The following is a 26780-nucleotide window of genomic DNA, read 5'->3' as shown; positions in this document are numbered from 1 at the left end:
TACAGGACATTTAGGAAAGGGTTGGCAGCTCACCGTCAAAGATTATTTCTACCCGAAAGTTTCTAGTAAATTGCCACAGAAGACCTCAAAACAAAGGGATACATAACACAGACTCAGACAGTCTTGCATTTTCCTTTCTTATCCAAAATCAATATTTAAAGATATATATACATATATATACACACACACATATATATATATATACTATATATGTGTGTATATGTGTGTGTGTGTGCAATGAAATGATCTGGATATATGTTTGCTTTTGCTTTTTTAATTTTCTTCTAAAAATGTCACTTACCACAAGTCTGGATCTGACTCTTATTTGCCTGTTGAGGTTGTCATAAGTGTGGGGAGAAATGACGGTGATGGTAATAGAAGCAGGAGTCAGGGGTACAGCATGTTGAACTTATGAGCCTAATTATTCATTGAGAAAGTGGCAAAAGGGAAATGAAAGGAGATTATGATTCCAAAATACCAAACATCAGTTGTTAGGACATACTGACGTTAAGAGTGTACTAACAGACAGGATGTGATGGCTCAGGGAGTAAAAGCAATGCAACATAGTGACCTGACTTCGTTTCTGGAATCTGCATGGTATAAGGCGATAATCAACTCTCACGGGTTGTCCTCTCACTCCACACTTACAGAAACAGACACACACACACACAAACACACACACACACACACACACACACGGGGGGGGAGAGAGAGGAGAGAGAAAGAGAGTGAGTGAGAGAGAGGCAGAGACAGAGAGACAGAGAAACAGAGAGGCACTTAAATACACTGAATAAATAAACGTATTTACTAACACTGATGCTAAGCTGGGGTACAGGAAAATGTGTTCCATTTTACATTGGAAAACAATGTGGTGTAATAAAAATAATGAACTCATAGGTCTCAGTACATAAAACCCAAGCTATATGACACTAACATTCTGTACCATGCTGGAGATTTCGTGGGAAGAATAACATGGAAATTTATGGGCAGTATTTAGCTTCAGTCTTCATATAACTCTAGGATAAATAAAATATTTGCCCCTGCCCAGAAAATTGGAAAAATCCCAGAGTCTTCCCCTTTTAACCAAAATACTACCAAAAAAAGTAAAAATCATCCTTGTTTGCAGGTGTAAAATGAACACAGTGAAGGTTGCTTTTTTTTTTTTTAATACATTAGAGGTTGAATCTTTAGAACCTTATGCTGCTTCAGAAAAAAAGCATGGAGTCTCTCCCATATATCTGCTTATAAAAAATTTTGACAGGACTGTAGAGATACAGAAAATAGGACTGTTTATGGGACAGTGGGATTGATTTGTTACCAGAAAGATTTATCTCTATTTGTAAACATTGTTTTGTTACTGGTCACTTAGAACTTACACAACTGCATCATGGTTTTTAGAAAATGTAACGCACAAAAATTATGAAAGAAGGTTACGTGTAAAGGAAGTCCAATGATGAAAGCATTGTGTGTTTTGTTAGCTTTTTTTTTTTTTTGTCAAATTAACATTACTCTACTGCCTTACAACAAGGCCAATTCATTACCTTATGGTTTATAGATTAGGATGCTAGTATGGTTCAGCTGACTTTCTGCTTAGGATTTCATAGGGCCCCAGATCAATGTTTGAGGATGGTCTCTTCTCTTGAGTCCTAGGAAGGAATTGCTTTCCAAGCCCATACATATGACTAGCAGATTTTACCTTTGTTGTAGGATTCAAGTTCCTATTTCTACTGGCTTTTGGTTATCAATCACTCCTTGCTCCTAGAGAATACTGAAGCACTTTCATGTGTCATCCTCTCTTCTCCAGTCAGCAATAGCATCTTGAGTCTTGTTTCTTTTCATCTTTCTGCTTCCTTTTTCTGTCACCGAGTGATGTAGGATACCCTCTCTATGCTGTGAATACCATTTGTTAATAAAGATACTGCTTTGAGCCTATAGCAGAGCAGGACAGAACAGAGCTAGAAGGGGAAAACTAAAGTAAATGCTGGGAGAAAGAAGGCAGAGGCAGGAAGAAGCCATGTAGCACCACTGGAGACAGACACCAAAACTTCACATGGTAAGCCACAGTCTCATGGCAATACACAGATTTATAGAGATGGGTTAATTTAAGATATGAGTTAGTTAGAAATACGCTTGAGCTATTGGCCAAACAGTATTGCAAATAATATGGTTTCTGTGTGATTATTTTGGGGCTGAGCAGCTGAGAACAAATAAGCAGCCTCTTACAACAACCCAGGAGAAAAGATGTTCTCTGTTCTTAAGGGATTTTGTGGCAAAACTGGGCCTGTGAGAATTATCTCTGTACATATTAAAATCAACTGATTTAGGATTTATGTGGTTTTAAAGTCTTCCAATCAAGACTTAAAGTTAAGTTTGGTCTGGAACAAGAGAATATTGGAAAATCAATCTTTAGAATCCTATTGACCATCTAGTCATCTATTTTATTAATTTCAGTGTCATTCACATTATTTATATAGTTTCTTACATACAGGTATAAATCCCTCCCAATGTTTTTGTTTGCAAGATCTAGTTATATATTTATATAGAACTTCACTAAGCAGCAAAAACTGATGCTAACACTGCCGGATTTCTGCCATTCATAGTTTGTGTCTATTGCAAGGAGAGGGCTGCTTGTTTGTCCTGGTCCCCAGCTAGCTTAACCCTGAAATAATCACACAGAAAACTGTATTAATTAAATCACTGCTTGGCCCACTAGCTCTAGTTACTTATTGGTTAATCCTTACATTTTAATTTAACCCATTTCTATTAATCTGTATATCACCACAAGGTAGTAGCTTACCAGGTAAAATTCAATACATTTATCTCTGGTGGTAGGTCCATGGCATCTCTCTGACTCTGTCTCCTTTCTCCCAGCATGCCATTTAGTTTTCCCCACCTAGCTCTGTTCTTCCCTGCCATAGGCACAAAGCAGTTATTTATTAACCAATAAAAGCAGCACATAGACAAAAGGACTTCCTACACCATGTGTCTCTGTAGTATTGGCACTCAGTACTGCATACATAAGATTTACCGTTTTATCCATAAGCCTCAGATTCTTAAGGTATTAGGGTTACTACTGTACTTAGTTCAGCTGTGTCATACCTCACAAAAGCTCAGCATCCCATCAGTGCCACTCTCTGCTCACAATGCATGACAAAGAGAAAAAATGCTAGAAGGAAGGAAGAGCAAATGGTGAGAAGGGCCTGGCCACTCTGTCCTTAGATGCTCACCAACAAGCTACAGGTGACCAGTTTGGAGTCTCAGTGCCCTACAAATACTGATCAGAAACTACTTTTATGAAGAAACAAGTTGGAGAGAATTGGAGATAAATCTTCCCTCTGTTGTCTCAAAATAGGGCAGAAAAATAGCCAGCCATTCATAGGTGTACATTGTCCTACATTACTGTAATATCCTAGGACAAATAGTTTAACTTAGACTTTCTGCTTTGGAATGTCACAGACTAGGTTTTTCCCCAACTGACAGTTCCTCTCCACTCTCTCAATTATTAGCCCAAACTTTCTTCTCATTTTCAACCAAACAACGATTAAGCAAGTAATATAAAATCTCCTTTAGTGTCATGAAATTCTTCTTAGTCTTAGGAAAAGTGACTTTTCTATCCTTGGCTCATTATAGTCTATATCTAGTCTAGTCTAGTTCTCTTTTTGTTTGTTTTATGTTTTCTGATGGCTTTCTTATTCTGGAACACTACAAACCCACATGCCAACTTTCTTGTGGTTGGTTTGTCTATTTCTTTTTCTGAGACAGAATCTCTTATAGCCCAGGCTGGCCTCAAATTCACTCTAAATCTAAGGCAGTCTTTGTGTCCAGCTTCTGAATTGTAGGATTACAAGAATGCAAATCTAGTCTGACTCTATCTCACTTTTAGCTCTAACAGAAGATATTTTTGTTGAATCAATGTCAGTTCACACGTCTCTTATTACCCACTGAAATACATTCTTAGAAATAAAGTGTGTAGTTCAATAAAGGGGGGGGGGTGTTGCTTTCTCAAAATTTTCACTATCTTGATCATTAATGTTGACTTATATTTAAGCATTCATTAAAAGCAGTCAACTAACACAGTCCCCAAATCAGTGAAAGATTTTAATTTTAACATAAATTTAATTAATCTGATTTAATTTTAATTAAATTAAAATTAATTTTCTACATTGAAGAGGCAAGTATCCCTTTCTTCAGATTTTCCTTTAATTTATGACTGACAATTATTCTCTATTAGTACAAGCAATGCCAGAAAATCATTTTTATGTAGATACTACTACTCCTCAAATAAAACAGTTAGTTTTTAAAGACATGCCACAAAAAAAAAATGTATAAACCTTCCTATTTAAAGAACAATTCGCAAAGTCCCTATCCTCCCTAATCATCTGTGGCACACCTCACGTGTGTGCTACATTGTCTTTCTGCCAGCTTAACTATATGTTCAGGTCACATTTGACCAAAAGAATTAGTAGCAGCATGCAGTTATTACAACAAAAACTAAGCCAACAGGAGCAGAAATGAGGAAAGGCTGCTCAGGATGGAACAACTTGCTGAAATAGCTCTGTCTGAGAACCAGAGAGTGTGCAGAGACCAAGAAACTAGATACCAACTTAAACAGATGTACTTTTCTAGAATGGTACAGGAATTCTCATGGTCCAATTTGTTTGGAACAACTTCAACAAAAAATTTAAGTGTGAGAGTTTAAATGAGTATGGTCATCTAGGCTCATGTGTTTGAAGGTTTGGTTCTTAGTTGGCAGACTGTTTATGAAGGATCTGGAGGTATGACCTGGTTGGAGGAAATCTATTACTGGAGGTGGGCTTTGAGGATTCCAAAGCCCATGCTAGGTCATTTCACTCTGTCTGTGTGTTTATCATTCTGAGAAGATGAAAGCTCTCAGCTAATGCTTCAGTGCTATGTCTGTATTCCTGAAACCATGCATCTTTCATGGACTGAAAGTGTAAGCAAAATCCCAATTAAATTCTTTCTTGTATAGGTGGCCTTCGGCATGGGGTCTCTTCATAGCAATAGAAAATTAACTAAAGACAGTGAGTGAGAATACAAGCACAGAAATTGTAGGACCCTGGGCTGCACTGTTCTTTCTCAATCTGCTAGGTGATGGGAGTTTCCTGGTTCTGGTAAAATTGTGATAACCCAAAGAAATCTAATGAAAGTAGAGAATTCAATGCAAGCCCTTGTGCCCCTAAAGAAACGATATATTGAAAAATTCTGAAAATATTCACCTCACTGTAACTTATACATCATAACCTCAGTAGAGTCCTAATCCATGTTTGTCAAATTCATAAATACAGAATAGGCAAACAGAATGCCAGTTTGGCAAGATTTGAAAAGAGGAATGCTTTTTTTTTGGGGGGGAGGAGGGATCTGTGTACTTTGCTCTTTCTACTGTTCCTTCCAAAAATTACCCTTTGCCACTTTCCCCCAAATATGATCAGCTTTCCCTCGTGGCTATATATGTTCTACATGTGAGTCATTAGACACAGAACAAAAGGTCAGGACACAAAACACATTGTACCATAGGATATTAGACCATTGTAAACAAAATTAAAGCACTGACGTATAGTTACCCTTATGAAAGGCAAACGTCCAGAGACATTTCTAAGACCTAGAAAATTCCAGGCATTACTTTAAATTATAGAGTCAGTATCAAAGTGAAGGCTGCAATCTAAAAAAAAAATTCTTCATAAACTTAATAATATCCTTTAACCCTCTAGCACATACCTTGGCTTAAGATATACAATAAGAGTTGCTACTCAGGCTGGCCTAGAACTTTAACAGTTAAAACACTTACAGTGAGGCAAGTCTAGCTAAGCACTTCCTTGAGCATATATTTCAATTAATATATATTATAATGAAAGGAGGTGAGTACTATTTTTCCCTTCTACCTGGAAAAATAGGAAAGCAAGATGTCTAGAAAGTAGCAGACTGAGTGAAATAAGCTGTGAGGTTGTGAAGTTCAAATTTTTCTTCGCTGTACTGTTCTTGCAGTGGTGTTGATACGAGCAGAATCGGAATAATTAGGAGTTACCATTTAAAACTAAGTCTCCAATAAATTAAATTGTGCATGCATATGGAGTTAAATTTAGACTCTGTGTTGCCATTCAGAACACATTTTAACAATTTGCCTGACAGCTAGATGACACCCCTCAAGAGCACCTGCTGATTCACCTGAAAGAATGCAAACATGATATCTAACAGAAAGAATTGTGTTAAAAGTTAATGAATAACTGGAATATTTGCTGCAAATTTGCTACAGTCCCTACTTTCCCCTAATTAAAGGTTCACTAAAGTGGCAGAGAATTGCATATCTATAGCACTTTGGCAGGGCCTTATTAAAATCCGTGTAACTACAAGAATGTGTAATGTGGGCTGTGAAGTTGTTTTAACACCATGCGTATTAGAATCAAAACAGTTTATCCTTCCCTGACCCATTCTAGATCTCATCTACTTGTTGAGAGTAATGCTTTTCGCCAGCAGAGAGCAGCAATGATATACTATATGAGTCAGTCTAATGAACCTGACCATCTTTTAGAAATGTCTGTTTTGTTGAGATCTACTCTCTATCTTTTGTGACCATATTCAGTGAACTGTTCAAAGACCACTGAGATTGTCTGAGCTTAGTCAACAAAGTTCTTTTAGCTAGCATCTGTTTGTCATGGTTGCATTTCTTGGTGGCCTGAGCAGAGCTTGCCCTTAACTTGTCATTCTGGGACTGCCAATAAAGATCAAAAGCCTAGATCAAGAGATGTCAGTCCTCCCCAGTGATTCCATTCTCATTACTCAGCTATGTTCAAAGCAGAAGCTTGCAGTACTTCCTTGGTTCTGTACAGTGCTCTTCATTGACTTGTGTTTGGCATTCTTTTTTTTTTTCCCTCGTGTTTGACATTCTTGTATAAAGACTGAAAAATATCTTAAAGAACCATGGAAAAGATTACAATGATAGTTGAAAGAATTGAGGGCACCAACTGTAGGGAGTAGTGATACATCTTAGGATGCAAGATGAGAAGAAGCAGAGGGACATAATGTAGCACTAGAATCTAAAATACTCACATGAATAGAACAAGGGTTTGTTGAACCATTTGGGTAATGGTTGAGAGTAAAGTTTAAAGGTCATGGCTATGGAAACAGATGCATAAGAACATCTGCATTGTCATTTTGCAGGCTCCAGCTACCTTACATGCTACATGGACATATTACCCTGCATGAATATGTTACCCTGCATAAACATGTTACCCTGAGGGAACATGTTACCCTAAATGAAGACAGATGTTAAGACAGAAGCACACAGTTGAAAGCTAAGATTAAAACAAGTTGGGGGAAAGAAAAGGGATTTTGTTGTTTACAGTGCAAAAGGGAAGTAGAAACATGAGTACTGACATAACTCGCTGAGACTTGAGATGTCTAGAGACATCAGTATTCTCAGTCCACTCCATAAATAGAGAGGCTGTGGCTGCTGGGGAGTGAAGTGTCTATGTTAGCAAGTGTTTAAAGGTGTATATGTATTCCTTTGTAGTAGAAAATGCAAAATGAAATATGACCTTAAAATTAAGGCCGATAAGTTTCATGAGCTTAACGAGATCATGTAATAACAAACTTGGGTAGAATCCAAAGACTGCACTAAAATTATCTTTCTTACCTGAAACAGTATTCAGCAAATAGTAAGAGAAAGAGCAAGAGAGAGAAGGTAATTATTGGTTTCTTAGTTTAATTTCTGTTGTTGTGATAAAAATACACTGTCAAAAAATAAACAAAACTTAGGGGAGGAAGGGCTTCTTTTAGCTTACAATTTATAGTTACAGTCAATCACAACAGGGTGTTCAAGGCAGCAGGAACTTAAAACAATCACATCACATTTACAGTCTAGAACATGGAAACATGGAGAGAATTAATGCATGCATGGTTATCTTCAGCTCACCTCGTCTACTCTACAGTCAGGACAGGTCTTCCCAGCCCTGTAAGCACAGTAAAGACAGTGCCCCACAGACTTGCCTACAAGCCAAGCTAATCTATACAATCTCTATCTGAAACTTTCTCAGCGTCGTGTTCAGCTGATGTGTAAAAGCTAACTACAGTTTGTATGGTGCAGACTCAGGGAGATAAAGGTTCAGCCACCTATCTGTAGAGTCTGAGGTCATTTAAAGTCGAAAACCAGAGGGTGCACATTATGATGCTGGGTGTAGAAATAAGAAATTGAGAAATGGGGTTCCCAATGAAGATCCATAGGAATCTCCAGAAACAAGGAAACACAAATCTTGACACATAAAACAGTCAATTTATGTCATTGAGATACCGGGAAAATCTAGCCCTCTGGCAGGTTTTACAAGACAAAAATTGAGTTGTATATTTCAGGGAATACCTTTTGATTACAGAAAGGAAAAATCGTGGATAGACTTTTCAAATAAATACCTTTCCTGTTTCTTCATGCCTACCTTAATCATACCCAAAGAGAGAGTTCTTGCCATGTGTAATAATTACAAGAGAAATTAATGCATCTAATTCCTGAGTGACATTTGCAAACCTTTTATTTCAATATTCTATCAGCCTGCATCCGCCACACAATTGCAAATCCCAAAAGAGGTGTCTTCTTCTTTCCTCTCTGCACTGGGCTGCTGAAACTAGAGTCCTATTGTCGGAGATAAGCTGTCTAGAATTATTAAAGCTGGAAGAGTTCTTAGGTGCAAGGACAATGTCGTTTATCTTCTCAACAAAGACATCTTTGAGAAAGAAGACACTCAATAATGAGCTAGATCAAAAAGCAGAGAACACAACCTGTTGTCCTACACGTGAAGACTGTAAGAAGGCCAGCTGTTTCTCCTAAACCATAGCAACTATATAGCAAGTATGAGGAGACAGAAAGACAGCAAATGACTCTACTGGTATGTAGGATGAATAGCAAGTTGTAAAAAGACGTGTGAAGGTAAAATACATGCAATAAAAGTGAAATAAAAACATGAGATACATGGACAGAAGCTGTTTGCCTATAGTTAGTAAAGTTCCCTATCTCTCTCTTTTTATATTGGGCTGAACAGGTTCTATGGAAATTTATGAAACATGTATGACAAAATTATGATACTGTTTTAACATTTTGGGGGGTCTACAAGATGGATCAGCAGATAATGGTTTGCCAGTGAACTTAAGAAGTTGAGTTTCTGGACCCCTTGTGGTAAATGTGAGAGCTGAGTCCCAAAACTTGTCTTCTGACTTGCACACTTGCACTGTTAGAACATATGCCTACACACTCACACAGGAGCACAAAAAGAAATACATAAATAAATAAATGCAATATATTTTAACTAAAAAAAGAAAAGTAGCACTAGCAACTGAAAGTATTCCATGTAAACAGTGTTTTCACATTGCACTGGGATGTCTGTAAATCCTAAATGCCATCAGGGGAAGATGGCAATTTTAGATTGTGAAATGATTCTGAGACAGACTTATGAGTATACTCACACCTGACAGTCATAAGAATCACTTGGGAACATTCAGTGGTATAATGTCCAAGCTGGCTCATAAACAATCTCCAGAAATGGAGTCTTCTTACCTGTTGTTCTACAGTCTTTCCTAAATTGACAACCACTGACTTAGTGAATTTACAAAACCATAAGACATTTCAAAGTGGCTTATATTACTTTGTATGTTGATTAAGGCAGATGATTAAGGCATATTTAACATTCAAAACAACATATTTAATAAAAACCTAATAGGTCAAAAACAAGATACAAGCAGGGAAGAAAGAGCAATATAAACAAACCGTGAAAAAAAAAAGAATGTTTATGAGGTTGTCAATGAAGAATATGTTTTGCTAACAATTTTCCTTCTGCTGTTATATTTGTAAATTCTATTTGCTCATTTTAGCCATTCGCCAAACATGTATTGATAACCTACAGGATAGTGAGTCATGTTCTGAGTTTTGAATACTAAAGTGAAATTGACTATTAGCATCAGAAAAACCAAGGAGCTTCCAAATTCTTCATCATCTGGTTGGTTGCAAGAGGATACAGGATACAGAATCTTTGAGGATATAATGTACACAATAAATAAATGAAACCATTAATTAGTATGTTAATTTCAAACAGGAATTAGAAGAAAAGTTCAGAGAAAAGGGTCAAATATGACTATGTCTTTATATTTGGGGTGCTATACAAATAGTCAAAGACAAAATGTTGGAGACAAGTGGATTATTAGAGTTGGTTGCATTAAATATTCCATGAGCCAGAAAAATGAAGAAACAAAGCCAGGAAACAAGCTCCCATGGTAATTGGACTCAAACACAGTTGTGCTAAGGAGGAAACATTGGCCTGGGTTCTTAAGACAGACTGAGGACACAGTCAGTGTCTATGAGTATCAAGCAGAAGGAAGACTATCCAATGGAATCTGCTTAAGTTTGGATAATGACGAAATAAAAATCTAACTTATATATAAAATATCTGTCTTGGAATTCCTATACAAAGAATAACAGATACGCAGGGGTAATAACCTATAGGCCTAATTCAAGACAGAAGTTCCTTATCTGAACATTAGAGGCACTTTTAGATGGAGGTGAATAGTTAAGACTTGAGACTTGTGCCTCCATTTAGACTTCCTTATGTCTGGATAACTGGCATACAACTCTATATTTTTTTTAAAAAAAATTCATTCAAAATTATTAGGACTTCTTTGCCACTAACTTTTGCTTATAAAAACCACTTATTTCTCTGGATCTTGTATTCTCAAATATAAAATTAGAAAACAAACCAGAAGAATTCCAGAAACATCCTATCCCTCTTGAATAAATTGGAAACAGGAAAAGGGGAATAATTGTTCCCTACTAATTCTTCTTGAAAAGTTAGTCCTTCATGCATACTTACTGACTGACCAAGAGTTTGTTTGTTCCAAGAGCTATGAGATTTGCTCTCAGACATGTAATAGCTTAAATCTGAGCTCTGCCTCTGAGACATGTTGCTATAAGACACACTATTTTGTTTCTTAGAACCTGTTTCTTAGCACACTCAATAGAGATTCTCTAGGTAGCAATTCTCACAAAGGAAACTCACCACGGTTTCTTACATGAACCATGAGAAAAAAAAAAAAAAACATCTAGCCTACCAAGCGCTTAGCTGATTTATTATCTTTATACACTTTGACCCTATAATGCCAGTGAGAACTTTCTCCATGTCCATAATTGCCTCTAGAGAGTGATCTGGCTGCACTTTCAAATGTCTCAAAATGGATATTCATTAATATAATATAAGAGACTATTTTTATCTTAACCATTAGTGTTTGATGTGTGTTTATACTGGGTAAAGTATCATGGGAAACTGAAATTAAACCCAGAGTGGAAAGGTTACATGTTCCTCTGATAACGATATTTATAAATTTAGAAGTCTTGATGATGAAGGGGCACTCCATAGTTGTCTTGGAACATATAGACGCCTTCTCATCACTGAACTGGAATAGGTCACATTATGGCTTCAACTATATAGCCAATCTTGGATGGCTGTTGTTCCCCTAGCCCTGGAGGAAGCAAAGTAGTTTAAAAAAAAACATGATATAATTTTCATGTATATGTGAAATCTCTCTTTAGAATACCAATATTTAGAAATATAATGGACTGGGACAAAGTGGTCTATACCTTTAATCCTAGCACTAGAGAGGCAGAGGCAAGAGAATCTATGTGAATTTTAAGTAAACTTGATCTATGGAGTGAGTTGTAGGACAGTTCACTGCTATACAGTGAAAGTTGTCTCAAAAAGAAGGAAAGAAGAAAGAAGGAAGGAAGGAAGGGAGGGAGGAATGGAGGGAGGGATGAAGGAAGGAAAGAAAGAAAGAAAAAAAGAAAGAAAGTAAGTAAGTAAGTAAGTAAGTTAACTGGTGGCATACAACTCAACTTGTTTTGAATTACAGTATCTAGAAAGATGCTCAGAGCAATGCTTTAATAAGTCTCTAGTACATACTCAACTTTTAGAATCATTATTTATTCATCTAGTCCCATTCTCTAAAGCTTCTACCCAGAACATTGAAGTGGGACTTGTAGGTTCCTTAACGCAAAAGATAGGAGCAAGCTGATAGTAGGGTCTACCAATCCCACCACTCCTAGTGGAGCTTATGATGTTTCCTAAGAATCATAAATGTTTCTTTTCCTGTGCCTAAATCTAACCACTTTCTCTAAGCCTTTGCCTCTTTCTCAGCTGTTTAGAATTTTCATTATAAAGTGCAATGTCGTTTGAGATCATGTTGATGAGCTCATACTCACGGGAGAACAAAAATAAACTATTACCTCCTGTTCTCAGTCCACATGGGGCCAAGCTTTGCTGTCAGCATTAAATCATCTCAATGTCAAGGTGACTCCTTATAGAGCAGTCTTGAATTTCATTTTGTTAAGATCCTATAGTCTCCTGAACATGGACTATTACTAAGTGTCTTTGTAATAGTTGCATTTTGTTTCTGTGATAAAATGTCATGGCCTGACAATACTAATGGAAGGGAGGTTTTATTTAGGCTTACAAGTCCATGGGCAGAGTCCATAAGTTGGGAGAAGCATCATAGCAGAATCCCAGTGCAGGAAACCGAGAGATCACATTTCAGCCACACAAAGAAGCAGAGATGAAAACAGAAGTGGACAAAGCTATAAACTCTTGCACTTGTCCCAGTGACATACTGCCTCCAGAAAGGCTGCACCCTCTAAAGTTGTTAACCAAGGGTTATGTTATTAAGCCTATGGGGAACATCTGCATGCACAATAACCACCATGCCATTTATCCTAGTTCAGGCTAACACTAGACTCAGAAAACTGGGGATGAGGGGGAAAAAACAGAAGAGAAGGAGGAGCAGAAGGGCAAGAAGGAGAGAAAAGATCACATCCAATCCATTAAAACACAAAATTACAGGGGAAAGACAGCACAGATTGCCATACCCAGCAAGATTTTGAGCATCTTGTCATTCAAACCACTATTTTAATATGTAGAATGTAGGGATTGAGAGAGAGGATATGACTTCTAAAGATAACAGTGTAGAAGTCTCCCAAGTGTGTGTTTTTCCTACTAAGGTATTGATTTCGCAAGCTCACCTTGAGTTTTCTGTCATCCTTTCTGGGTTACCAAGGGAAAAAATATTCCCATAATAAGTCTAAGTTCTTATTTGCATTCTATTTTATTATTCTTCAAGAAGCATACATTGAAGTTTTCCAGAAGTTAATATGATATAAAAATTAAATAAAGCAGTAGAGATGAAACTATAGCTATTCTAGTAAACCAGACAGAAAGGAGATTTTTCACAATGTCAAAATGAAAGTCTCACTTATTTATATTTTTGGAAATATAGTCATTTTTCATAATTATATAAAGTGCTATTGTATTAGTCAGCTAGGGTGCTATAGGAACAAACCAAAGGTGTTAAGAGTACATAAAACTATGGTTCTTAGTTCTAGACACAAAAAGCATAGGATCACTGTGCTGGAATTACTAGGTTCTGTGAGGCCCTCCTTCCTGAGGGCTTCCTCTCTTTTTGCTGAAATATAGTGCTCTTCTCTCCAAATATGGAGAAAAATCTAAAGAGGCAAAGCAAGCATCCAGATATGACTTTTATGGTCTAGGTTACCTCACTCATATTGATTATTGACAGCTCCATCCATTTACCTGCTACTTCCATACTTTCATTTTTCCTTGCAACTGAATAATATTTTGTTGTATATATACCACATTTGCATCATTCATTCATCAGATAATAAACATATAGGCTGTTTCCATTTACTGGCTATTGTGGATACAGGAATATGCCCAGGAATGATGTAGCTGTGTCATATAATAATTCTATTTCTGACTTTTTGAGGAACATCCACTCAAATTTGCATAGTGGCTTTCTCGGATAGACAATGCTATCATAGACACAATAAACTATCAAATAAAAAGCCCAGTGTCAGGAATCCTGTTCTTGTTCTTTGTTATGGCATTCCAAGTATAGTTGAAAACAGGCCCACCCTTTTTTTATAAGCATGTTAGACTCTAGTGAATGGGCATTGACACCCAAAGCTTCTGGGCACAGAACTGCCAGAGTATAGAATCAGAAGACAAATACCCACAGAGTGTCCTCTAAGAACCTGAAGCAAGGAATGGGAATACTGGAGAACTTAGGATAGTTTCTGACCCTGCCTTGCCAGGACTCCATAACCTTCTAGTCTCTTCCTTGAATTAGAGACTTTTCTTCTCTGTGCTTCTGAACTTCAAAGCCTTGCTGGCACAGGGAATCACAACACTTAATTAAAAACACACAGCTCTAACACCTTTTACTAATTAATTTGCCCTGACTTTAATTTCATTTGCTTCTCACTTTCTAACTTCTAACTAAACCTGCTAATTACTCGGTGCTAATTCTGTTGCATTCTTCCGCAAAGAAAGAAACAAGCGTTACAAATACCAGGGTGGAAGACAGTGTGATAGTGAATTTAAGAGAGAACCCAGTTTTCATGCTGAAGAAATACAAGTTAGTCAGTAGGTTTAAAGCATTAGTTTAGGGCATTTTTTTTTAAATGAAAAGTTCATCTTTTATTAAGTATCATTTTTTGTTTCATTGATTCTTTGGATTGTTTTCTGTGTTTCTATTGTGTTGATCTTAGCCCTCAGTTTGATTATTTCTGACTGTACCTTTTTCAATTATCAAATACTTACTTAATAATTGTAGACACTGAATATAGTGTTAGCATGTAGAAAGTAGAGAATTACTAGAGGTTGGTATGGTACTACCGAAAGATGTTACTGAATCTTCTCCTTCCCATAACCCAATGAGAGGACTCAAACAATGTTGGAACATGGTATGATCACTAGCTGACTTCTTTGTTATCTTGGTCTCATCTTTGTGTTTCATTTCAGTAGGGTATTTATCTTAATGCACTATAGCCAGGAGAAAGATGGTAGGTTTGTGCAATAGAGATTAATTCTAATCTCATTACCAATGGCCCCACAAACTGCCTAAACCACAAAACTGTCACCCACAATCAAAGGCCTAGTTCGATCTTATGCAGGTTCCCCATTGTCAGTCCGGAGTCAGTGAGTTCCTCCTATTTCAGGTCAGCTGTTTCTGTGGTTTTCTTCATCCTGGCTTTGACCTCTTTGCTCATATTATCACTCCTCCCTTTCTTTGAGAGGACTCAGTGAGGTCAGCCCAGTGCTTAGATGTGGATCTCTGAATCTGTTTCCATCAGTTACCGAGTGAAGGTTCTATGATGGCAATTAAGGTAGGCATCAATCTGATTATAGAGGAAGGCCATTTCAGGAACCCTCTCCAGAACTGATTTGAGTGTTAACTGGGGTCATCCTTGTGGATTCCTGGGAAATTCCCTAGTGCCAAGTTTCTTGCTACACTGATAATGGATTTGACACTTTGCAGCCCATTCCCTAAGGAGGGATACCTTTGTCAGCCTAGATATAGGGGGGAGGACCTTGGTCCTGCCTCAGACTTTGTTGACTCCCTGTGGGAGGCTTTTCCCCCTCTGAGGAGTGGATGGGGGTGGGCAGGTGGGGAGAAGTTGGGGGGAGTGAGAGGCTGGGAAAGAGGGGGACCTGGGATTGATATGTAAAATTTTTTAAAAAAAGGTTGTTTTAAAAAAGAATTTAGAAAGATGATAGGTTTAGTTGTGAAAAGTCTTTCCGTCTTGTTTGACCATCTCTAATGAGTCTTCTACATTGGGAGAAGAGAGTCCCCCAATGGTCCCTAGTTGAACTTGTGTCATAATCGGAAGCTATTGACAAGGGATGCCTTGGAGTAGGTAGGTACTTTCTGGGGTTGATTTGACAGGCAGGTCTAACTCTTTTATTTTTTTACAGGGTGGCCCATGAATTGGAAACAGAGACTAAAGTCTAGGACACCAATACCCATTACTAGAAGGATGGCTGTTACAGAGCAGTGCTAGTGCTCATAATTGTGTTTTACGATTTAGCTTGGCTCTAATTGTGGCTACAGTGTCTGTGGGTTACATCAGAGCTGTCAGAGATGCCCTAGATGGTCCTTGTTTATTCAATTTCAGCTGTGTGGGCACAGGTGGATGCGAGTGAGTCAGTTGTTCTTAAGTTGCTGTGGTCTGAGTGAATCATACAGAGAGATGGACACAGGTATGTTTAAAGCCCCAAAGGCATCCTGTCCTGTTTATCTGTGTCCCTACTTTCAAAGTTGTTGACTTTATGGGAATTTTATTTAAAGATATCATCATAGCATATACGGGATTATATGAAATTGATCAATGATTGATAAATACTTGAGTTTTATTTATAGTTTATGTAGTGTCTGTGTGTATGCATGTTTCTTTGTGTACATATGATGTCAGAGTCAACTTTAGGTTGACTACTACTCTGTTTTGTATGTAACAGAGTTTTGCACTAGGAACCTGATGCCTCCATAAGATAGGATGGGAAGAAAGGGAGCCATAGAGATCTGCCAGTCTCTACATCCTCAAACCCTCAATTATATGTAGGCAGCACCATGCCATGTTTTTAAAATAATGTGTGCCCTCTTGCTTTTGTGGTAAGCAATATATATAGAAAGAAAGTTATCTTTTGAACTCTGTATATTTTTAGTGTTTAGAATTTTATCCATATCTTCAATATAAATAAGATTTATTTTTAAATGACTGAAAGGCTGAAAATACTCAGAGAGCTAATTGCTTAGAGGACTGTGGCTCCCTCTCATAGTTCATGGGATGCCAGCAGGGAGAGCAGATTTGATTAGCAGGTTGAGGAGCACATTTGGACAAACCAAAAGGCCCCTTTAAACAGGTCGTGTCAGTGTGAACTCCTCAGTAGTTTCCCCAGCATGGGCTCTGCCCACGTAGCTGGGTGAAGTAGGCTGAGCTGATCACTTCAAGAATCAATTTGCTGCTTTTATCTTGGAAACAGCATTTTCTCTTTGATATGCGGTCTGGTCAAGATAAATCAAATTTGGCAAAATTGATTTTATAATCTTCTGAGTGGGCAATTAAATACAATCACATTTGTATTTAATAGATTTTTCAACATAAATCCAAAAAAATACAAATGAGAATATGTCACTGATATATTAGATTTCCCATTTATTTGCTTCTTGCTTAGTAGACTAGAATGTGAGTAGACTAGTGTGTAGAGCAGTGTTTCTCCAGTTAGGTTCCCAGTAGAATCATTTAGGGAGATGGTACACAGCATACCTCAGTTCAACAAAACAGATATTTCAGTGGAAGAAGCCAGGATTTTTAAAAATTCAAAGGGGACCCAATCTCTATACAAAGTTAACATTTCTATTTTAGAACAGACCCTCTGCTTTAAATTGTGTCCACATCTTCCTCCTCTGACTTCAACTTCCATCCCTGTAAGATGTCAATTGGAGTACCATCTACTTCAAGGGCTTCAAATAAAGTAAATATAGGTAAAGCGTGAAGAAAATAGTATTGTTTCTGAAGTGTGGTCAGATATTTGTTGGTTTTATTAATAGTTTGGCTAATTATAATTTTATTTCTATTATCATTCAAACACATGGTAATACACAAATATTAAGAAAATAAATTATATTTCTTTTGTTGGGAAGTGTTTGTGTTTTATATAGCTATGCAGGTAAAATAATTGCTGTAACAAAGAGAAGAAAATCAAAGTGTATTAGATGTTGACATCTGTTTTGGTAGGAAATGGCATGTTATTTATGTGTAAGCTCTCTGTGGCCACAGATTAGGTTCCTGGTAGTGTTAACTGAAGATGGTACCCAACAGTGATTCCCTAAAGTAATAGTAGGCACAGTCTTGGAGATGATAAGCTAAATATGGCATGGAAATGGAACAACAAATAGGAACAGCAATAACTTGCAAAAGTTGCTTCATAACAGAAGCCACAAAGCAGGGAACGTATGTGCTGAAGAGATATACACTTTGCTACCTGTAGCAGAAGCCAGAAAATAGGATAGTATCCTTATTATAAAAGTAGAAGATCAGTGCCCTGCCAAAAGTGAATGTGTTCCTTAAAGGTAGAGATGAATGAATGAGCACGTAACAAACCAAAGGAAACCAGAGTGGAGAAAACGCTTGTGAAGTAATCTCCTGATCAGCATGAATTCCCAGGCCTGTAGGCTCCTAGGTCAGGGACAAGTCACGGCGTGGCGTGGGGAGCTTAAATGGGCTGTAGAGCCAGCCCTCTTTTAGAAACCTTTAAAATCTCACTTGTTCTATAGAGGTAGACAGATCTCTGAGTCCCAGTAAGAGGGGACCCTTGTTTCTGACTCACTGGGTTCCTGAAGAGTCTGCCTCTGCAGCCACATTGGAAAAGGAGGAAAAAGAAACATAACATTTCCCCAACTCATCTTTGTTGTCTTGTTTAGATTTTTGCCAGAAAGAAAGTTAGAGAATCTTTTTACTGTCCCCACAGTTCTGAGCAACTATACTATATTTTTAAAGACATTTGGTTACATATGCGGTTTGTTTGTTATGGTTTTTGTTTGTTTGTTTGTTTTGGTTTTTCAAGACAGGGTTTTTCTGTAGCTTTGGAGCCTGTCCTAGAACTAGATCTTGTAGAACAGGCTGGCCTCAAACTCACAGAGATCCACCTGTCTCTGCCTTCTGAGTACTGAGATTAAAGGCGTGTGCTACCACCGCTAAGCTACGTACACATTCTTAAGAAATGAACTTATTTCTATCTGTTAAGCATGATTACTGGACAGCATGTATATCTTTAAGGTTCTGGTATAACATATTCCACTCTAAGGGAATATAAAATTGATTGTAAAATAGTTTCCTCACTCACCAGCAACAGCTCCAAACAGCATCAGCAAGTTTCTTTGCTTTTTGTTATTCTTTTTAAAGTTGCTCCCAAACATTAAAAATCCAATTCACCATTATTGATCTGTTTTTCAGTGGAAAGCAGAAATCTTTTGGATTAGATGTTTAGGCTTTGCTTAGTTTCATTTTATGATTAAATTTCTCCTAAAACTGAAGTGCCCAACATTTTAATAATATTATTAAGCTATGTATATATTTTATCCTTTTTTATCATTTTGAGGTTGCTTAAAGCTATATGAAATTTCTAGAAAATTCATGTAAATATTGTGCTATATATTTAATTATTTTAATTTATTACACAAAATATTTTAATATGTAGGTATTTTTTGAGTTTTACTTTTTTTGCCAAGGAGAGACAAATTATAAATTTACAGTCCCTGATATTACAAGGTGATAGTTTTGGTAAGCTATGAAATCTAATAGAAACTGTTACCTGTAAGAACAAAATATTGGCGATTCAGTCTGATTGCAACAATGTTAAATGTAAACTGAATTTAATAGAAGTTTTGTCTTGAAAATAAGTCCCTGAATAATAAGGGTGATGAGAACGCAAAACAAGAAATGCAGTTCCTAGAAGAGCACCATGGAGTTATCAGGGAAACAGAAGAAAAAGTTGCTAGAGTGGAAATGGTTTGCACAGTGGGGGTCCCACATGGGTAACTGGTGCCAATTTAGATTAAGACAATGGGAGACAAAACAGCTAAGTGAACATCAAGGTTTTCCCCTCCCCCCATTTATTGTTATGTATAAGATGAGGCTGTAGGGTTTAATTGGTTTGGATTGTTTTATGTAGAAGATCATCTTTGTAAACTCTAAAGATAAAGAGTACTGAAAACAATATTAAAGATTGGATTGATTCATGGCCATTACAAGCTGTGTAACTTTGGAAACCCTCCTTAAACTTCCTCACACTGAATTTCTGCAAATGTAGGTGGTGAAATCTAATAGCTGTGTCTCATGGAACTGTAGAGGTTTGGATGGAGTGATATAGTTAAATTTTTTTCTTTTTATTAATTTTTATTGAGCTCTACATGTTTCTCTGCTCCCTTGCCTGCCTCTCCCCTCCCTTTCAACCTTCCCCTAAGGTTCCTGTGTTTCCAATTTACTCAGATCTTGTCTTTTTCTACTTCCCATGTAGATTAGATTTACGAATGTCTCTCTTAGGATTGATGTTTGGGCACACATAATGTTTGAAGGTTTCTCTCCTGATTTCAAAGGCAAAAGCTGGTGTGATCATTCAGTGACAAACATCATTCTCAATGGCAGGCTGTTGCCAAACTTAATAGTTTGACACCAAATACACAGCATCCAATTAGATATTGTAAGTAAATATGGCATATGTTTGTTTCATTTGGTTCCTGAAAAATATGTACACATGAAAGAAAAATAATTGAAGTCTTTTTTTTTTTTTTTTTTTTTTGATTTTTCGAGACAGGGTTTCTCTGTGGCTTTGAAGCCTGTCCTGGAACTAGCTTTGTAGACCAGGCTGGTCTCGAACTCACAGAGATCCGCCTGCCTCTGCCTCCCGAGTGCTGGGATTAAAGGCATGCACCACCATCGCCCAGCATCAATAATTGAAGTCTTAAACAGGATAATCTTCGTCCTAATCTGCAGATTTACTTGCAAACTAGAAAACAATACTGCGTGCTTTTGGTAAAATGAGTTACTTTGATCATCATATTCTTTGAGAAATTGTAGAAACCTAAATTGGGAGAAGGCTCCCTTTGGGACATAAATCCTTATTTTCCATATATTTGCCTTGTTTCTGAGGTGCGGAAGGTTGCACACATGGAAGAGGCTCTGAACAAATGACATCAGGAGAAGGTAACTGACTATAGGTGTGTCTGAACCAAATCAATTTATTAGGCCTTCACTGCAACATCACTCCTGTGACCAGCCAAAAAAAAAAGAGTAGAAGGAAAAATATATCTTGTTTCTAGACATAGATTAAAATGGCTAATTGATGTGCTTATGGAAAAACAAGCTAATTATGTCATATTGGCATTCAGTTAAATGTTCCGATTTCTTGTTCAGGAGTAGTCACAGAATAACGCTTCTGCTTGTTTTTGTTTCTTACCTAAAATCCTAACCCTTAATTCCAGTGTTGTTTATTTCACTACTGAGCAGAGAGTGTGGGTGGGGGATTCCTCCTTTTAGACATGCTTGAATTTGCTCTTGGAATAGTTCCTCACAGCAGCATGTGGGCTGAGCAGTGGAGGGGCTTGCAATTTCAAGATGAAGCCAGAAAAGTAAGACTCTTCCCCCATGCACAGTAAAGCACATTGCAGTCTTAGAATCCCATCCTTATCCTAGATCAAGCTCCAGAGACTCTGGCTGAAGTTCTTCTCCCCATTTTTCCACTGAATACAGTTTACCCTTTCCTTGCAGAAAACTATACAAGTTCTTTATATTTCATTTAGCCTTTGAAAGCAAAAGAGAAGCCAGACCATAAAGAGGAGAGGGGAATCATTTTTTTTTTTTTAGTTGAAGACAAGAAAATGATTTCCCTGCTGTTTGCCTCAGCTGAATTACAGCCCTGTCTATACCTGTGTGAAATGCAATTTGATGACATTTTCTTTGTTACTGTTGCTAAAAGAACTCATTTCTCGGGAGTCCTGACTGGAATTGGATTGGGCTGCTGCTTCTGTACAGCTATTAATGCAGCGTGGGCATCAAGCCTGGTTCCTCTCTCCATCTGCAGCTCTTCTGTATGTTTTCAGATATTTTCCAGAAATCTGGACTCATTGAAATAGAAAGCATCAAATGTGTCATAGACTTGCTCTGTATGTATGAAACACTAAGGATGTGGAATACTACCAAGCATAGGAAAAATTGTCCCTCAGGATTTGCTGTTTTGAAACCAAATTAGAAAACACTTGTATCAGAGACAGTAACAAAGGGGCAATGTTAATGACAATGAGATGAAAAACAAAAGAACAGCTTGGAAAGGTGTTGAACTCTAAGGTCTTTGTAATATGAGGGCCTGCTTGTTGGGGTTTCTGTCCTGTCTGCTGGGTCCCACAGTCATTTAGTCCCCAAAGAAAATTACACAGAGGTCTACATAAGTTATAAACTGAGTGGCCCATTAGCTCAGGCTTCTTATTAACTCTTATAACTTATATTAGCCCATTATTCTAGTAGATATTAGCTACATGGCTCAGTACCTTTTTCATCGGGGCAGGTCACATCTTCCTTCTTCAGTGTCTGGACAGGACTGGGGAAAAATGGGCTTCCTCCTTCCCAGAATTCTCCTGTTCTGATTGATCCACCTCTACTTCCTGTCTGGTTGTCCTGCCTATACTTCTTGCCTGGCTACTGGCCAATCAGCATTTATTTAAAACATAATTGACAGAATATAGACAATTGTCCTGCACCAGGTCTTCCTAATTCCTCCCTTCTATGTAATACTGTCTACCCTTTCCAACCCCAATCTTAAAGATATATAGTATATTAAACTATGTAACACCCTCATAACCCTTATAATTTGTATCTATTATAATATGATGGTGTTATGTAGATAGATTAAAGGAAGACAGAAAAATAGACATTAGACAAGTGTTAGATTTGTTTCTATTGTTATTTTTATATAATTAAATCAGACTTTAATTTTGCTCAAATGTGAAACAATTGACACTATTGTCTTAAATGTCCACTTTTCTCTATTTCATTTTAGTGTCTGAACCTGGTAAGGAAGTATGGGTTTAGGGTTATCATGTCATTGAACACATTTGATGCAAATAGTTGATGAACTTTGATCATTCATCTACACAATTTATAGCATTTCTTTCTCATTTATATCCATCATACCTCATCAGGTATACAGCTTCCTAAGGCGTCTCTTACCATACCCACTGCAGTATACAGAGAAATAATTCTGTGGCTCCAGAACGCAGGGTGGATTAGAACAAGCCCACTGCTATTGCCCTTTAGTACATTATATAATTCCTGTATTCCTGCAGGTACCACACTAGAGAAAATCTGAGATTATCTTGGGTAAGTGCAACTGCAATTTTAGGCAAGTGAGTGTTTGGGTGGGCACTGATGGGGCATAGCTCAAGGGGTTGTCTTATACTGTTGAGACAGAGAAATCCTGCTTTGAGCTGGTTCCCTAAATCTCTCCAAATTCTTTTGTCTATCTTACTACCTATCCCTGCATCCTCTGAAGCCAGTAGTGTAGAATGATAACCAGTCTGAGCTTGGAGTAAAGCCCAAGTAAATATTTTTATCTACTTTAAAACAAAGGTGCTTTGAAACTCTAAGTCAAGGATCAATTATTTTCATCTCTTTCCAGTGTACTCTCCTAGCTGGCTTCTACTGAAAGCAGAAAAACATTTAGGGGAGGCTGGAAATGAAAATTACAATTGATTAACAATTCAAAATATTATTCTTTTAGAGTGTTTTATAAGGCATTGACATGCAAGAAGTGTTCTGTTGATTTGGAACTATTTGAACACCAAAGCCTAAAACACAAAGGAAAAAGAACAAAAGGCCACTAATGATTCTATTTTAACTTTTAGAATTAATCCATAAGGCATACTGTCGTTTATCCCACTTTTCACATTGATAAATTTAGAATTCATTAATTGTGGATCACAGACATGTCCCACCTTCTTTTATAGTTTAAGTTCATTTACTTAGCCACAGTGAGTGAATAAATTACTAATATACATTTTAACTGGAAATAATTCTATTAGTAAAACTATAAAATATTTTTTTCATTTTTTACAATGATTGAAAATAATTTTTTTCTTGTACAATATATCCTGATTATAGTTTTTCCCAATAGAAAGGAAAAGAATCCTAAAAGTAGACACAAGAGTTAGAAACCTATTTGTTCTCATAGTGAGGAGCTCCATAAAACATATTAATGTATTTTATAGTACATGCTATAGGCAATGTGTTAAACAAGAGGGAGGAAGACAGATGCAAAGTACAATTATGATGTGGGAAATGTGCTCATATAGAAGGATTATGGGAACTTTTAGAAAGATACAGGATCTGCAAAGCGAAACAAATTGATCCTTAGCTTTACTGAAAGAAAGAAGATGAAGGGTTATAATAGAAGCTACTGTTGAATATTCTTGAACACTGAAATCCAAAGTGTATCCAGGAGATTTAGTAGCACCAACTAATTATTTTAATAGATACACATTATAAATGAAGCCTTAGAAATATTTTGTTGTTGATGATTACTTTTAAACATTTCTATTGTTTTTTAAAGTAAATGTTTGAATCTATAATCCACCAACAGATCTGATACGTAAGATCATATTATGTAGTTGCTAAGAATTTATGGGCAATTATATAGAAAAACTTCAGAATATCGCTCTCCCCATAGGGAGGTATTACTCACTTGCATTCTTTAGAAGTGAAAGAAAGGGGGTAGATACACCTCAATAATAAGAGTGTTTACCAAGCATGCACAAAGCCTTAGGCTCTATCCCCAGAAAGAAAACAAATAAAAAAGGCAATCTTGGCAGATTTGTTGTTTTTATCTAACACTTCTCAAACTGCAGTAAAGCCAATATTTCCCTTAAAGATAAAAAAAAAATATATACTCTGGAGCATAAACTAGGAATCTTATTTAAGTGTATTTAATGTAAGTTGGGAGAAAATACTAAACTACTTGGCTTAAATATCCTAAATTACCCCAAAAGCCAAAAGCTTGTTTACATAATGTCTCTTCCCATCAGAATTCTCTTGTAGATAACTGTAGACTCAGTGCTTTCCAAACAACAGATATTCAATACTCATAGTTGTAGAAGTGGGATGGTCAGTGTCTGGTGTGGAGCTGCTCCCTGATTCATAAACTGCCATAATTTTATATCTTTTGAGAGTAGAAGAAGAGGAACTTGGTGCAGTCTCTATGAATAAGAGCACCAACCTTATTCATGAGAATTCTGTTTCTGTGACCTAATCACCTCCTGAAGGCACAATAACATCACGATGGGTTTATATTTTGCTATGAAGAGTTGGGAAGAAACACTGACATTTAGTCTATGATTATAAATTAAGTATAAACAAAATTAAAAATTTAGAGTAATGGAGGAAATGAAATTAAAATGACAGAAAAGCCAATACTATTTTCTTAAGAGTAAGACTGATAAAAGTCTAAAAGTAACATGTTCTCACCTGAGTTAGTAGACTTACTCATTATTCTGTCATTATTTTATGTCAGAGTCTTACAAAACTGTCATTGGAACCATGAACCATAGCAACTCTTGACTTTTCTCATTGTGTGAACCTCATGGTATATTTCTAGTTCTTGCTTCAATGACCCCAAGTGCACTTAACCTTATCAAGATAAATCATGAAGACTGAAGTCTGAGGCCTTCTGAAGTAGACATCCTAATGAATTAAATTTTTATTTATTTTGTTTTTATTTGTTTTATATCACAGAAATGAGAACCTACCCAAAATAAAATCCTCAGTGAAATAGTAAAATTTATATTCCGATTACTTTTCATTGGCAACCTGATACAAACTACAGTCGCTTGGGAAGAGGAAACTTCAATTAAATAATTGCCTCTATCGTGTGGACCTATGGTCATGTCTGTGAGCCTTATTTGAAGACTGATGTGGGAGGGTCCAGCACACTGTGTTTCCATTTTTTATAGCAGATCTGGAGAGTGTGTGTGTGTGTGTGTGTGTGTGTGTATATATATACACATATACAATTTTAGCAAGACAGAGTGAACAACCCTCTGACCAGTGTTTCTCCACAGTTCCTGCTTCATGTTTTTTCCCTGAATTTCCTCAAAGATGGACTCTAACCTATAAGAAGACATAAACCTTTTACTGCCAACTTGCTTATGATCATAATGTTTATCACAGCAACAGAAGCAACCTATTAAAAATCTATATTATTGACTATCTAATTTCAGATGTCAAAGGGTTAAATGTTAACTCTAACTACATAAATAAAATAATGAATTTTATTATTTAAATAATAATGTCAAACTAGAATGTTTGATATCATCTCCTAAGTGACTCATTTGTATATTTTAAGTAAGAATGTAGAGGATCAATACAATCTCACTTATTTTTAAGATTTAATTATTGGGCTGGGGTGTAACTTAGAGATTGAGCATAAAGTCCAAATTTGGCTGCCATAACTGCCAAGAAAACAAGTCCACAAAAACAACAAAGTAGATTTTCTGTAGAAGAGTAGTTTTAAGTTAGTGAACAGAGAAGAAAAGCTAAGGTCAAAAAGGAAAAGAGCCAAGAAACATACAGAAAAAGAACAAATGTATTTCAAATGCTCTAAAGACTTTAACTGTGCTGAAATTTGGCTTAGGTATACCCAAATATAATTTGTCCTCTATGAGTTCATTAGGTAGTTTTTTTTTTAAAGATACAATGACAATTAAAAGAAATATCCACAATTATCCTGTCCATTACTACTGGTAATATAAATACGCTTACATTTTATGTGTAAAGAAACTGTATCTCCATGAAATTTTGTAATTCAGCCAAGACCATTAAGCTAGTAAATAGATATGCTGTTATTTAAATCGAAGTTCCCCTGGCTCCAAGTCATGGTTTTGTCCCACATAATACATCAATATCTATTTGATAGTATTTTAATAGTGCTACCAATAAAACTCACATTGCAATGCCCGTAGCAATGATATATTACCTAATACTAAAGGAGATAAAACACTTACTAAGTGAATACAATAATATTCTTTTTAATCTACTGACTGATTCTCGTGTCACCTAATAATTTTTTAAAATATGAATATATCAAAAGGATAACACTATAGAAAGGGGATTAAGGGAGTTTAAAAAGGAAAGCTAGTATCTGCCAAGCAGATAGAAGGTAATGGGGAAATCACAGATGTCCATTAGGAGCCATCAAAGGCTCCTTGGTTTATAATCATGCTGTAGTCAGAGGAAGTGCATGGCGTATGAAGATCTTAATGGAATTTTATTTAAATGTACCATCACAGCTAAGACAAAATGAGTTATATAGGAATGATCTGAATGTCAATTAAAAGAAATC

The 26780-nt window shown here is 36.6% G+C and overlaps 1 protein-coding gene across 1 annotated transcript in view; it reads left to right on the top strand.

Annotated features, from left to right (window-relative positions):
• Nucleotides 1–26780, top strand: part of Kcnip4 (potassium voltage-gated channel interacting protein 4) — a 444990-nt gene that overhangs the window by 138452 nt on the left and 279758 nt on the right. The window lies entirely within an intron of this gene.

The sequence above is a fragment of the Chionomys nivalis genome, chromosome 6 (genome assembly GCF_950005125.1).
Source record: "Chionomys nivalis chromosome 6, mChiNiv1.1, whole genome shotgun sequence".
Classification (NCBI taxonomy): domain Eukaryota; kingdom Metazoa; phylum Chordata; class Mammalia; order Rodentia; family Cricetidae; genus Chionomys; species Chionomys nivalis.
The sequence above is the reverse complement of the archived record's forward strand: the minus strand, read 5'-3'. Positions and strand labels throughout refer to the sequence as shown.